Genomic DNA, 16,019 nt, shown 5'->3' with positions numbered 1-16,019 from the left:
CCTTGTCACGGGCGGGATTCCTCACACTGGCTTCCGGCAGTCCTTCCAATGAATATTCAGGGTGAGTTTCCTTTAGGATTGACTGATTTGATCTCCTTGCTGTCCAAGGGACTCTCAAGTCTTCTCCAGCTCTACACTTCAAAATCACAGACACATACTACTACTGTATATAAAATAGCTAAACAACAAGAATGTTCTGTATAGCAGTGGGAACTGTATTCAATATCTTGTAGTATATTCAATGTCTTTCCTATATTGGAAAAGAATCTAAAAAAGCATATACATATGTCCATGTATAACTGAATCACTTTGCTGTATAACTGAAACTGACACAACACTACGAATCAACTATACTTCAATTTGAAAAAAAGAGCCTTTGAATGCCTTGATACTTCACACTCATCAGAGTCCCAGGGTAGGGCACATTCTGATACACTAGCCCAGGCACCCAGTCCAGCCCTGGGTTAAGAAGAAGGGCCCCTTCTTGCTCTCCTGATACACAGGAGCTGTGACCCTTCCACATGTGGTTCAGAAGAGAAAGTTGCACAATGCAGGTGGGGTGGTGAAAAGTCACGGGCAAGGCGTGATCTTCTGAGAGCTCTCCCGGTCTCCAGATCTCACCGCTTCATCCTGGGAAACAGCCACTTCTTAGGCCATTCCAAACCGTCTCCGCAGTCAAGAGTCATGGCCCACAGGAAGTGATCATTTGTGCATGGTAAGCTGGGGTAAATGCTTGGGAATAGGTGTGCTCTGGCCACGCAGAGCCTCCCTCTGACGCTCAGAGAGCTGGTGGGCCCAGTGCATCACACAGGTATAGCTCACTCTTGGCACACCTCGTGTGACCAGACACCCTGGCAGGGAAGCTCTGGCTTGGGGAGACCATTCTGTTCTGGTGAAGTGAGGAGCTGAGGGAGGAACAGAAAGAAATGAGATGCAAGCAGCTATGGCCCAGCCCACCTTGGAGAAAGGGCTCAGAGATCAAGATTCATGGGAGCTGGCAATAAATTCCCAGAAATTCTACCATAAACATCCAGCGTGAGGTTAATCACCTACCATAAACTTAACCACAGATCATGGAGAAGCAGGACTGGGGGTGGGGGGGTCTCCTCAAAAGTGCCCAAGGCCAGCCCTGCCCACCTCTGTTCCCACCTCCTGGAGAAGAAGGAAGTAAAGACTCCACCTGGTGACATCTGGCTATGCCTCGACAAATGACTCCTATATGGATCTGTTTCCTCTCCTGTTATTAGGGGTGGGGATAGTCAGCCGTCAACATTAACACAAGTTTTATGATTCTATATATCACTCAAGGAGTCCAAGGAATTTGGCTTCGATCTGAAAACAATGGGGATTTTCTCCAGAGGGTAGAGCCTAATGATGATAAGCAGGTATTTTCTGAACACCTGCTAAGTTCTCCCTGGATACATGTAATTCAAACTCAGCCCCTGCCCTCAGGACACACAGGAGTCAAGGACAAACAGCCACTCACATGCCCACCCTGTGTGCATACATCACCTCTGATCCTAACAGCTAGTCAGCCCCTTACACTCCCCGCTTAGACACACACTCATCGTCCAAGCGTGAGTAGTGCCACCTCTCCCACCCATCACAGCCACGTGCATGCCACCCTTCAATGCACATCACACAAGTCCCTGTACACACACAGCTAAGTCATCCAAACCAAGACACCCAGGTATTCATTATTGCTGAGGACTCCTGACTGCAAGTGACTGAGACCCAAGTCAAATGGGCTTAAGCATGAAAGAGCATTTATTTGCTTACATAATTGGGAGGTTCGAGATGTATATTTGGCTTTGGTATAGCCAGATGAGGGACTTGATCATGGCATCGGATTTTCTCTCCTTCCCTCGACTGTTTCCTTCTGTGTGGGCTTCCTTCTCAGCTGACCGTGTCCACGCTGCAGCAAGGATGGCAGCCAACGGAGAGCCACTTTCCCAGTCTGTATGGCTGAAGTTCCGAAGCTGACTCCCATTGGATTGACTGAGGTCACGTGCTCCTCCTGGAACCAATCACAGTAGCGGGGAGACTGGGATACCAGACTGTGGGCCAGGCAGAGGACAAGGTGGTCAGCCCTTCCCAAACTCTATAGAAGAAGGGCAGAAGAAGGTAATTCACCAAAAGAAGAAGAGATGCTGGGCAGGTAAAAACAACAGATGTTCGCTACTCACTGTAATCCCAATGTACACAAAGGAGATGTGGAAATATAGAGGCTGTACCCGGCCTCTATATTGGTGAACCCGGCCGTCGTATAAATATAAATCCTGCCTGGTCAAAGTCTACCTTTTCTACTTATCAAGGAAATATTGATCTCAGATAAATGAGTGATTCAGACATAGGATATAAGAATTCAAAGGAAGAGAAGAGCTGTTTTAAATGAGTTTAAAAAAAGAAAAACAAAATGGGTTTGGGCTCGTTGGAAGTGAGTTTAGAAAAGAAATCTATGAAATGCAGTGAGTTATTGGATAAGAACAGGTTTCCTATGAAAGAGCAAGGCCAGGTGGGGAGGAGGGGATGGGATTGAGGGGTATGAAGGCCAGACAGTTCATCCTATAGGTCACAGGGGCCAGGGAAGATGTGGGCCGGGAGGAAGGCACGGTTAAAGCAGTGCTTTAGGAAGATTCAGGGGGCTACAATGTGTAGATTAGACGGTAGGGGCTAAAACTGGCAGGACACTAGACTAGCCTTCTCACTTGTGAACTGCAGCACAAGTGAGAAGGCTTGTGGGGTGCCAGGAGCAGGGCGGTGAGAGGATGGTAAGAAGAAAGAACCAACAGGATATGGCAGTTGATTGCCTGGCCGAGTCCAACATGAAGCGAAGCGAGAAGGTGACTCAGAGGCACTTCCAGTAGCTCCCTTCTGACCCTAGCACCTCGTGCTCTAGCAGACTGCAGCTCACACTCACCACGAGCTGCTGGACCTTAGAGTCAGGGCACAGCTTCTTGCAGACAGGACAGCATCCACTAGTATCTATGTCTGGTTCCCATCCCTGCGCCAACCTCTGTCTGGCACGGCATCCATCCAGAGAGGATGCCACAGAGGGAATGTGTAGGCTCTCCCCCTGAATACACACAGTTTACACCCGTCACCTTACCTTCGTTCATCACATGCATGCACCCACACACCTTCACACCAGCAACAGCAACAGGGTGATGAGGCCACCATGAAATCCTCTGTGGTCCTCAACAGGAGATCCAAATCTGGGAGAACCTGTTTTCTCCACTCCCATCATGCCATGCTTGGAGAACAGGGTTTGGCTCTTGTCTGACTCTGACAAGGGACCTGGACAAATGGGAGCCAATGCAGAGATGTCTGGGATAAGGAGATGAATGCAAACCACATTCTGCAGACCTCTTAGGTAGCTGGCACTGACAGTATGCTCCCTGGAGAAGAGGCACAGACTGCCAGAGGAAGAAGGGGCATTCATCTGTGTGGTGGCGATTGCAGTTTAGTCGCTAAGTCGTGTCCGACTCTTGTGACCCCATGGACTGTAGCCTGCCAGGCTCCTCTGCCCATGGGATTCTCCAGGCAAGAATACTGGAGTGGATTGCCATTTCCTTCTCCAGTTCATCTGTATGGCCCCTGGGATATGACCAGCACCAGCAGGAAGGAGCCCCCAGAGAGAGACTTCTGCTGGCTGTGAGAAAAGACTCCCCCAAAGCTCAAGCTTTGGACAAGTGCAGCCTGCATTGTCACCTGGGAAGTGGTGGCAGAAGTTCAATAGATGGGTTGGCAGGGCCCCAGACACACGTTCTGAGACCTACTATGTGCACTGTGAACTTCTCCTCATGGAAACTTGCGAAGAGTTTGTAAGTTTATCCATCCAGGCAAGGATGGGTAAGTGCTCAAGTCCACACAGCTCTGAAGAAGACTGGACTGAGCGCAGTGGACTCCTCACTTGTGGGCCTGACCAAGCCTGTTGATGCATGTCCTACTGCAGCCAGTGTGACCGAAGGCCAAAGGATACTGAATGCGATCAGAAGAATTTTGTAACCACTTCCCAACTGTGTGAAGCTGGGCACACTACTTAATCCCTCTGAGGTTCCTTTTCCGCAGCTGAAAATGGAACTACCTAAGGACTGGGCTGACGATCAGGTAAGTTGACAGTTGTAGATTTTCAATCAATTTAGCTCGACTCTCATCACCTCTCCCCCATGTGCAGCCTCCCCATTCCTTCACCATCTTCAGGACCAGCAGCCCATGGAACTTGTGTTCACACCCACTTTGACTCATTTGCCTGGTGAAAATGAAGTCCTTGAAGGATGGGACCATGCCTCATGCATCTCTGTGTCCTCTGCAGTGTCCACTCAGCCCATGGGAGGTGTTCACAAGGCAGAGAGCGATCGTTCAGAAGGGTTGAGGGTAACTGGAGAGAGGTGGTGATTGCGAGTATAAGAAGGAGTCTCTGGGATTGTAATAAAGGGATAACATGCAAAACTCTGCTGCAATGCAAAACAGAAGCTTGCAAATCCAATTCCAAGGAAGCCAGCCATGCAAACTGAGCTCTGCCTGTGACACCCACTCTGCTTCCCCAGCTCCCAACCCAGGGCTCTTTTCCCTGCCATCCTTGATGATGGTGAAGGTGGTGATGTGGGAAATAAATGATGGTGATAATGATGTCAGCTTTCATTTGCTGGGTTCCCACTAATGGTCAGAGAAGGCAATGGCACCCCACTCCAGTACTCTTGCCTGGAAAATCCCATGGACGGAGGAGCCTGGTAGGCTGCAATCCATGGGGTCGCTAAGAGTCGGACACGACTGAGCGACTTCACTTTCACTTTTCACTTTCATGCATTGGAGAAGGAAATGGCAACCCACTCCAGTATTCTTGCCTGGAGAATCCCAGAGACAGTGGGCCCCCGTCTATCGGGTTGCACAAAGTCAGACACGATTGAAGCGACTTAGCAGCAGCAGCAGCAGCACTAATGGTCAAAGTGTCAGATCTCTTACATATTTATAATCATAAAATAACCCAGGAGGAAGGAAACATTACCCCACTTTACAGATAAGGAGTCTAAAGGTCCTTCAAGATTTGACCTCAAGTCTGGGATAAGTCCAAAGCCTGGGCATGCTGTTTTCAGTGATGCTTTCTTATAGAGTCTGTGTGAATAACCCAGAAGAAATGTCCCCCCAAAATTTGTCTTCTTTTATTTAGCAATCCAAAATATATATATTATATTCATTCACTGAACATCTAAATGACCTCTCTTACTTAGTAATCCAGACAGACCTAGGGGACACCTCCCCAAAAAAAGAAAGCCCATGAGAGCAGAGACCTTGACTGCTTTACTGACTACTATATCTGCAGCCTTAGAAAGTGCTTAGAAAGCACCTTCCAACATATGATGAATGAATTCACTAATCACTGCTCAGTCTATGCCATTATGTGTGTGTGTAAGTGTGTGTATTAGAGAGGGTAGGAGAGCAGCTCAGGTGAGATCCGGTCGCTACTACCTACCACCCAATATCCAACATACCTTCCGGGATTCCTTGGTCTCTAAGGGCTAAGACAACTCCAAAACAGATCACAGTGACACAACCCTATGTCTAGTGACAAAGCTGCTGACCTGGAAGGTGGAATTGGGCTTGGTCCCAGCCAGCCCAGCCAGCTGGAACCTGTTTAGCCCCGAGGAGTGTTAGGCAAACTTCTATGGCAACACAACGCAGTCTGTGTTTTTGCATTCCCAACAGAATTCCAGCCTGAGGCCAGGATTCCCCAAGGCTTTGCTCCTGTACTGCCCTCTCTCTCCTTCCGTGGTTTCCCAGGAGATCATCTTGGAAAGCTAGGCGAAGCACAAGCCACAGAAACAGCCTCCATGACACGGGAGACAAAAGTGAAAGTGGCTCAGTCATGTCCGACTCTGCAAGGCCATGGACTATACAGTCCATGGAATTCACCAGGCCAGAATACTGGAGTGGGTAGCCTTTGCCCTTCTCTGAGGATCTTCCCCACCCAGGGATCGAACCCAGGTCTCCCACATTGCCCGCGGATTCTTTGCCAGCTGAGCCTCAAGGGAGGCCATTTCCCTACCAGAGGGCCATTTCCCTACCAAATCAGAGCTTCTGGCTCAGGAGTGTCCCGCTGCAGAAGTCAGAGTCCCCAGGCCTCCTCCTAGTCCCATGGGCCCATGGCTCCCACGACCCCCACATTTGCAGCCACAAGAACCCTCCACCTGCAACCACCCCTCCCCACCCACAGCCTGACTCTGTTTCACATGACAGCCAGCTCCTACGCAAACTCCCTCTCCACCTGGTTTCTTCACCAGACTCTCCTCTCTCTGGCTCCACTCCTTCCTACAGGAAGCCCTCCCAGACTTTCCCTCTCAGACTTCTCCCCTGGTTTCCCATCCAGGACTCTGATCTGGTCTCCCAGAGTTGGGCATGGACACGTGTAAGTACCCATGACTTAGGAGTTTCCTTAAGGCAATAATGACAGCTTTTAATCCTTAGAGAAACTATAAAATCAGCACTGTCTCCATTTTACAGCTGAGGAAACTGAGCATCAAGGTTGAGAATAGCTTGTGCTCTAACAGGAGAACTGGGCCCTGTCTGCCTCCCTGCCTTACCCCTCCCTCTCTCCCCATCCCTTCAGGGTCTTACCATATGTCAGGCACTCCCTGAATCATAGACTTTTTATAACCCCATTTAATCCTCACAATTAAACCTATGAGGAAAGTACAGTTAGTCTTATTTATACATTAACATGCAGAAGTTTAGAAACTTTAGATCCATTCTGTAAGGTCCTAGGTGTCAGGATCAGAATCCAACCCAACTATTCTGGCTCCGAAACCCAGTTAGGTTTCCCAGTCCCGCTGGGTTTCCCCGTCCTGAGTCTAACCAGACACAGAGACACATGGGATAGAGTACAGATCCTCCAGGCCAGCATGAAAGCGTTCACTGTCATCAGCCAACACCTCTGACAAAGGAAGATGACTTCCAGAAGGCCTGCAGAAGTTGCCCTGCTGATCTGTGGGGGCATAGGAACCCCAGGATAGCTGAGAGCGCAAGCTGACCTCCTGCTCCCATTCCCTGCCCAGCCCACAAATCCTGTGAGCTGACACACCCTCAAGACCTTTCACTTCTGAAAATTCCTCCACCACCTCCAAAGTGCTCTAGGCTTTGTCATGAGAATTCTTTTTTTTTTTTTTTTCATCTTAAGAATTGTTTTCAACAGTTCTTGAAACAACATATACAGCCGCAGCCAATTAAACTGGGAAATCAAATAACCAGTCTCAACTCAGTCTCTGAATTGCTGTGTGATCTTAGACAGGTCACCTCCCCTCTCAGAGCTACAGTTGTTGCATCTGTTCAATGAAGGAGCAATCATATTTATTTTTAAAATTCCTTGAAATTACATTTTATTGTTAGTGACATTTAAATTCATTTCGTTTTTAGAACTTTGATCTTCCCAAAGTGACTGCAATGTCTTGGGGAAAACATTAAGCTTGAAATCGCACCTGATTGGGCACTCAGCTTTTGTTCTCTCCTATATAAAATCAATTCTATAATGCTAATGTTGGCAAGAGATTTTCTTTACCCCTATGCAGTCCCCATATAGAACTACTGCTGGGAAGGATAGGGGTACAGGATAGTTAGGGAGTTGAAGATCAACATGTACACATTGCTCTGTTTAAAATGGATAACCAAGAAGGACCTATGGTATAGCATAGGGAACTCTGCTCACTGTTATGTGGCACCCTGGTGGGAGGGGAGTTTGGGGGAGAATGGAGACATGTATATATATATAAAGAAAAAGTGTTTTTTAAGTTAAAGAAAAAAACCTACTGCTCTGATGGGTGAAAATTATGAACTCTCCTCCAAGAATTCACCCACCCCCTGTCTGTTGCCTTTGTCTGACTGTGCGACCCCATAGACGGCAGCCTACCAGGCTCCGCCATCCCTGGGATTCTCCAGGCAAGAACACTGGAGTGGGTTGCCATTTCCTTCTCCAATGCTACATCCCTGCAATATCAACCCTTGACCAAAACAGCATCAGCTCCTTTAAGTAAATGCCTTGATGTGATGATTTAATTGCTAAGTCATATCTGACTCTTGCGACCCCATGGACTGTAGCCTGCCAGGTTCCTCTGTCCATGGGATTCTCCAGGCATCAGTACTGGAGCGGGTTGCCATTTCCTTCTCCAAAGTAATGCCTTCCTCCCTTTCAAAGGAGCATCACTGCCCTACTTCACTGATTTCTGCTCCTGCTATTCCTTGAATTAGCCAGTCCTCCCTTCAGTCTGGTCTTTTCTCCCTTTCAATAAGGCCCCAGCGATGGTATTTCAAAGCTTGAGCCTTTTTGTGACTCCTCCTCTCTGCTGTGAGCCCTGAGCTGTCTCGTCTGTGCTTCTGACATGTCTGCTGTTTGGCCTCTGTGTTCTTTGTTACTCAGGTGTATGTTTCTCTGTGCATCCCATCTTTCAAAGTGTGTAAAGTTCACTTTTTTCTCTGATGGCGTAGGAGATGCAGGAAGTGAGTATGATTATATATAATTTTTCCCCAAATCCAAATTTTTTCAATATCTACCAAGTCTCTCTCTCTCTATATATATATATATATATATTTATTTATTTATTTGGCTGCACCAGGTATTAGTTGTGGCACGTGGGATCTTTAGTTGGGGTATGTGGGATCTAGTTCCTCAACTAGGGATGGAACTCAGGCCCCCTGCATTGGGACCCTGAAGTCATAGCCGCTGAACCACCAAGGAAGTCCCAATACTCACGAAGTCTTTTTTAGTGCTGTACAATATCATACGAGTTAAAGGCATATACAATATAGTCACAATTTTGAAAGGTCATACTCCATCTATTGTTATTATATGACTATTTTTTAATACAGAAAATGTGACGTGGAGATAAAATGAAAATAAATATTAAATTAAGTGGAAGTTTAAGTATTGAAAGGGAGAAAAGGCTAGACTGAAGCAAGGACCGGCTAATGCAAGGAGGAGTAGAATGAGGGAAAAGGAAAGGAAGGGATGTTCCTTTGCAAAAGGAGCGGTGTAGCGATGGGCGGGAGCGGGGGGGGGCGGGTGGTGTCTCTTTTCACTCAGACCTACAGTGGGACATGGGGCCCAGAGTCCCAGGCCCAGAGGAGAGTCGGAACAGCATGCCTCGAGGGGACAAGAGCAAGCCACAGCCTGGGTGGTGAGGAGACCTCCTGGGGGAGGAGGTGCCAAGGAGCAGATTTCTGAATATGGTGCTGAGACGCCTGAAATTCCTGAAAAAGTCCGCGTAGCAAGATCAGGCCCAAGAAGAATGCAATTGGAGGTATGTCTGCACAGCCCACCACCTTGCAGAGAATTAGCCATAAACCTTATCTCTCCACCCCCGGAGAGCTGGGGAGAGCTATCTCTGCATTCCCTGGAATTCAGGCTGCGTCAGCCCTGGGGGTTGGGAGGCCTGGGCCGTACACCTGAGTCACCCCAGCATGGGTGGTCCATCCGGAAATGAAGTGGGAGCAAAGAATGGCCAGGATCGCTGATGCCAACAAAGGCTAAGTGTCTTGGATTCCTATCAGCCAGCCCCTAGCCAGAAATTTCCCTCCCAAGAAAGTTAGGTCCCGGGGCTGGACAGCACTGTATTGCAGGCAGCAGCTTTGGACATTCAGGACAGTGAATTTCTTGTGGCCTGTGAGTTTTCCCTCTCTCTGCCACCATCAACTACTTCTCCAGCTTCAAAAATGGCAGTTGGCTCACCTTCTTTCTTGGGGGATTGGAGCAGGACCCAGAAGGGAGCCCAATCCTAATTCCAATCTGCCCCCCTTTCCCCCTGAGCAGAGCCCTGGCTTCCGTGGAGGAGGGAGGAGAGAAGAGGCAGTGTTCCTTGCTGTCTGTGTCCCTGAGAAATTCTCCAGCTCCCTGCCATGTTCCCTCCCGCCTTCTCGCAGGCAGGTGAGAAGGGGCCCCAGGGACAAAGACATGCAGCCGCGAATGCACTCCTCCTCCTCGCAGAGTTGGGGGAGAGGTGACCTCACTGCCCATCTGAGGCTCCTAGACACGTAGGCTTTTTCCCTGAGGCCCAGCCCCCCTCCGCCTCCGCACTGCGCTTGCTTTGCTTTGCTCCAAGTTGCCCTCTCCAAGGGCCCAGGGCCCAGGCAGACTGTTCTACAAACACCACTTTGATCCTGTCACTCCCCAGCTCAGAACTTCCTTTGCCTTCAGAGTAAAGGTCAAGCTCCTCATGAAGGATGGAGCTGGGTCCTTCCTGCCTGGCACTAGCTGCCTCCTGTCCCAGCCCCAGGGCTCTGCCTGTCCCTCCTGCCGCCATCCTTGGCACCTGCACCAGCTGAAACCTTACCCTTCCTGCAGGCCCTGGCTGCAGCACACCCCGGGCACTCTGCAAACATTTACTGAATGAAAATCACACACCAGGTACCTCCCCATGCCACCCGCCACAGTCAGCACAGTAGGAAATGGCCCCTCCCACAGAGACCCCAAGAACCGACCTTTGTTACACTCTGGGCTGGGTTATACCTATCTGAGCACCCCTCCCTGATTGTAAATCCAAGCCACAGGCATCTGACAGGCAGTGGACAAGGGCGAATGAAGCAGTCGTCCATATTCGTCTCATCTGATCTGCACAGTAACCTTGGGAGTTCAGTATCTTTATCCTCATTCACAGACGAGGAACCCAAGACTTAGAGAAGTGATTTGCCCATCCAGTGATATCTGGGGCTCAAGCCAGAGCCCCCAGATTCCAATCCAGGGCCTTCACACCCACTCTCTAAGGCACTTCCTCAAAATCAGGGTGGTGGGACTTCCCTGACAGTCCAGTGGTTAATAAAGCTTTGCCTTCCAGTGCATGGGGGGCAGTTTCAATCCCTGGTCAGGGAGCTAAGATGCCACATGCCTAATGGCCAGAAAACCAAAACATAAAAAAAAGAAGCAATATTGTAACAAAATCAATAAAGACTTTAAAAACGGAGCACATCAGAAAAAAAAAAACAAACATAACAGGGTTCTGTCTTACAAGTTTCCATTTCCCTCAGCACCCAGCACAGGAATTTGTTTGATTCACAGAATGAGAGAATGAATGAATGAGTGGTTCCAAGAGTCAGTTCTATCCAGGTGAATCATTTTCTCCGCTCTCCTATTCTTCTCCTCTGCATTTGTTTTTTCTGTCCTCTCCTCTCTCTCACCCTAGGCCCTAAGGATCCAGCAGATAAGGAGGAAAGAAGCTGTAATTGTTCTCACTGATTCCAGGGATTGGATTCAGGCCCCAGGATCCAGGCCCCTAGATGGGAGGACAAGAAGGCTCTGCCCTCCACCCCACACCCAGCTTGATAGCAAGGACCCAGCCCTCACCACATCCTCCCCAATTTCTCTCCAGAGCCAGGTGGGGCAGGAGGGGGAAGCAGGGCAGCCTGAGAGCAGTGAGGGGGTGGAGAGGGGCCTAAACGCATGACTCACCGCCCTTGTGCCTTCCGGGAAGGGGAGTGAGGGACACCTGGACGCTTGAAATTCCAACCCTTCCCCAGAGAGACACTTAGGTGTCTGGACAGGAGGAGGAAGAGCTCTGTTTACCTCAAACTAAAAAGCAGCCATGGCAACGGAGGCCAGGGCCATCTGGGCAGGGAGCAAAGGTCTTGACAAGAGTGAGGGCCCTGCTACCAGCCTGCCAACTGGGCCACTTGCCCAGATGGTGCCACGCAGGCCTTCTCTGGCCGAGCACCCTCTTGTGGGCACAGCCTGTCCTGAGAGCTGGGGGGACAGTCCTGAGGGAGAATCCACCCATTTTACAGATTCACATATGTTCCCAGCGCCTCCTCACCTCCTTCCTTGAGCCTTCTCTCTGATGACAAGAGACAGACAGACAGACAGACACTGAGCCAAGGGGAGCTCTTGGCCTCTGTGCTGAGGCAAAAAGGGAACGGGGAGCTGAGGCATGTACTGGGAAAGGGCAGAGTGGAGGTGGCCGTCAAGGAAGGCTTCCAAGGCCCCATAAAAGGAGGAGAGTGATCCAGGCTAAGGAAGAAGCAGTGTCCTCTTAGCTGACGTGAGGCCGGATGCACCATCACTCTCCTCGGCTACTCTTCAGAATCATAAACTCCTGGTGCCCAAAGGGACCGCCATGGCTGCCACTACCATCCTTAACAACATCCCCTCACCCGCTGCCTGTATCCACTCCCATCCTTTCCTCCCCACTCTGGGATATGGCCCTCACTGTGCTCTGAGTCAGGCCCTTCAGCTGCACTCCGAACTCCACCCATTAGAACCTCACTACATCAACTGGCTTCTCTCTGTGGTCCTGCTCCTCTCACCTTCATCCTAGGAGGGATTTTTCCCCTCTATCTGTATCCTTGCTCAAGACCCTTCCGCCCTTAAAAAAGCAAAGAAGGGGACTTCCCTAGCAGCCCAGTGGTTAAGACACCACAGTTCCACTGAGGGGGCACAGGTGCAATCCCTGGTCGGGGAGCTAAGATTTCACATGTCATGCAGACAAAAATAGAATAGACCAAAAAAAAAGGTGAGAAAGAAGGGAAAGAGGGAAGGAGGGAGGGAAATTATCCTTGACCCCTCTTTTTGTTCTTCCTCTAAAAGAGAGGCCATATTCGTTCTCTATTTTCATCTCTTCCTATCTACTCTGACCCCAGCCACCAGTCCCAGAAGTTATTAAAGCCATCCATGATCAACTGAGAGCCAAATCTGGTAGACCATTTCAAGCTTTTTCTTATCTGACCTCCTGCAATATTAGAGTGGATACTCCCTCTGTTTTGAAAGATGATTTCCTTAACCTCCTGACATCGCCTTCAGAATTTCTTACTATTTCTCTGGCCACTTCTTTGCACTCCTGAATTCTCTTTATCTACCCACCATTTGTATCTGTAGCCCTTAATCTTTTTGGTGGGCCATACCACAACAAACTGGAAAATTCTTCAAGAGATGGGAATACCAGACCACCTGACCTGCCTCCTGAGAAATCTGTATGCAGGTCAAGAAGCAACAGTTAGAACCGGATATGGAACAACAGACTGGTTCCAAATAGGGAAAGGAGTATGTCAAGGCTGTATATTGTCACCCTGGTTATTTGACTTAAATGCAGAGTACATCATGTGAAATGCCGGGCTGGATGAAGCACAAACTGGAATCAAGATTGCCAGTAGAGATATCAATAACCTCAGATATATAGATTACACCACCTTTATGGCAGAAAGCGAAGAACTAAAGAGCTTCTTGATGAAAGTGAAAGAGGAGAGTGTAAAAGCTGGCTTAAAACTCAACATTTAAAAAATGAAGATCATGGCATCCAGTCCCATCACTTTATGGCATATAGATGGGGAAACAATGGAAACAGTAACAGATTTTATTTTGGGGGACTTCAAAATCACTGCAGATGGTGACTACAGCCATGAAGTTAAAAGATGCTTGCTCCTTGGAAGAAAAGCTATGACCAACCTAGACAGCATATTAAAAAACAGAGATGTTACTTTGCTGACAAAAGTCTATCTAGTCAAAGCTATGGTTTTTCCAGTAGTCATGTGAGAGTTGGACTATAAAGAAAGCTGAGCACTCAAGAACTGATGCTTTTGAACTATGATGTTGGAGAAGACTCTTGAGAGTCCCTTGGCCTGCAAGGAGGTCAAACCAGTAAATCCTAAAGGGAATCAGTCCTGATTATTCATTGGAAGGACTGATGCTGAAGCTGAAGCTCCAGTACTCTGGCCACTTGATGCGAAGAATAGACTCCTTGGGAAAGACCCTGATGATGGGAAAGATTGAAGGCAGGAGGAGAAGGGGATGACAGAGAATGAGATGGTTAGATGGCATCACTGACTCAATGGACATGAGTTTGAGCAAGCTTTGGAAGTTGGTGATGGACAGGGAAGCCTGGCGTGCTGCAGTCCATGGGGTCGCAAAGGGTTGGAGTGACGATCAAGTGACTGAGGTAAACTGAACTGCACCCTTTTGAGACTCTAAAGCACAATCACAGATTGTCAGCATCTCCCATACAACTCAGGGGGCTCATGGACTCAGGAAACCGTCACAAAAGCCAGACTGAGAGCCTCAGCCTTGGATGTTAGGATCCCCAGGATGGTACCTCAACCTCCTCTGGCCAATCCCATCCACTCCCAAAGATGACAGCTCGTAGACCCACATCTCCAGACTCTCAGGAAAGTTTCAGACCCATATTCCTGATTGCCACCTGAATATCTCTCCCAAGTCCCAAAGTCAGTATGTTCCCAAACTGAAGTCATTGCCTTAACACCACCCTCCTGGCCTTCCTTCCTTTCATAATCCTTGTCTGGTAGACACCATTACTGCCTCCAAAGCAAGAAAATTGGGAGTAACCCAGGGATGGTACTCTATAACATGCCTAATATGGTTGTTATGAGACTAAATGTGATTTGTTCAATATTATGGTTGCCATTCTTTCATCTTTTTTCCCCCTTATATCTAATTAGATACCAAGACCTGCCAGCTCTAACTTCTAAACTTCCCTTGAATCTATTTTCTACTGTTTCCACACTAATTCTCCCCTAATCTGGGCATTCATTATCACGTGCCTAGATGACTGCATTAATCTCCAGTCTTGTTCCTTCCTATTTTCCCAAGTTATACAGCCAAAATGGTCTTGCCAAAATGCAATTCTGACCATGACACTTCCCTACTTAATCTTCATTGTCTTCCTAGATCCTAAAACAGTAGCCCCCAACCTTCGGTGCCCTCCTAGGGAGCTTGTTATAAATAGGGGTTCAGACCCCAATCCTTTGCAAGCCTAGGGGGTACCTTGGCACATGCACTCATAACACGTTCCCTGATGTATCTGGTGTAAAGGAAAATTAAGACGCAAAGAAGGAAAAACTCTACAAAGCCTGCAAGGTCCTCCTTGACTTGGCCCTCAGCAACCTTTCCCATTTCATCTTCTGCCTCTTCCTTCTATCCACTATACATTGATTCTCCCCATAGTCAACAAATATTTTTTGAGCACCTAATAAATGCAGGCATTGAGGACACAAGGGTAAGCGAAATAGACATGGCCCCTGACCTTACAATTTAGTTGGAGAGAAAGATAGTAACTTAATATTCACACTAATGAACATGTAAATATTGAGGCTTCCTGGGTAAAGAATCCACCTGCCAATGCAGGAGACACACGTTCAGTCCCTGGCCCAAGAAGATCCCACATGTCATGGAGCGACTAAGGCTGTCCGCCACATCACTGATTCTATGCTCAAGAGCCCGGCAACCGCAACTACTGAGCCTGTGTATCCCAACTACTGAAGCCTGAACACCAAGAGCTCACGCTCTGCGACAAGAGAAGCAACTGCAATGAGAAGCCCAAGGACAGCAGCAAAGAGTAGGCCCTACACTCTGCAACTGGAGAAACGCCCTCACAGCAACAAAGGCCCAACGCCCTCACAGCAACAAAGGCCCAGCACAGCCAAAAGCAAAGAAATAAAGTTGTTTTTAATATAAATAAATAAAAAGTAGGGAAAAACTTAGGGAAAATGGACAAGATTTGCCCCTAAGCTGATATGGTGATGGAGGGTGGGAAGTGTCAAGGATGACAACTCAGTTTTTGCCCTACGCACCTCTTTGGATGGTGATACCATTCCATGAGAAGGGGAACATTAGAAGAAAGTCACACGAATATCAGACAAAAGGGACTTCAAAACAAAGAATATATCTGGGATAAAGAAAGACATTATAGAATGACGAAGAGGCCAATTCATCAAGAAGCTACAGTGATCCTAGATGTGTATGCACTCAACAACAGAGTTTTTAAAAACATAAAAGAGAAATTGAAAGAACTGAACGGAGAAGTAGATAAATCCAAAATTATACTCGGAGGCTTCAATACTCCTTTCTCAGTAATTAATAAGATAAATAGAAAATCAGTAAAGATGTAAAAGACTCAAAACATATCATCAACCAATGTGATCTAATTGATACACAAAAAATTTCACCCAACTACAGCAGAATATATATTTTTTTCAAGTGAACATTTATAAGAATAGTCTATATTCTGGGTCAAAAACAAAAAACAGATCTCAACAAA

General features: G+C 48.0%; 1 long non-coding RNA gene across 1 annotated transcript; it reads right to left on the bottom strand.

Annotated features, from left to right (window-relative positions):
- Positions 1-1,834: 1,834 nt before the first annotated feature.
- On the bottom strand, positions 1,835-11,502 carry LOC138077605 (uncharacterized). The gene is made up of 3 exons (XR_011144811.1): positions 11,429-11,502; positions 3,110-3,297; positions 1,835-2,101 (listed from the first exon to the last, which is right to left on the bottom strand). It is a non-coding gene; the product is annotated as an uncharacterized lncRNA (long non-coding RNA).
- Between the last annotated feature and the right edge of the window lie 4,517 nt (positions 11,503-16,019).

The sequence above is a fragment of the Capricornis sumatraensis genome, chromosome 4 (assembly GCF_032405125.1).
Source record: "Capricornis sumatraensis isolate serow.1 chromosome 4, serow.2, whole genome shotgun sequence".
In the NCBI taxonomy this organism is placed as follows: domain Eukaryota; kingdom Metazoa; phylum Chordata; class Mammalia; order Artiodactyla; family Bovidae; genus Capricornis; species Capricornis sumatraensis.
Note: the sequence above shows the minus strand (reverse complement) of the source record. Positions and strands in the feature narration are given on the sequence as shown.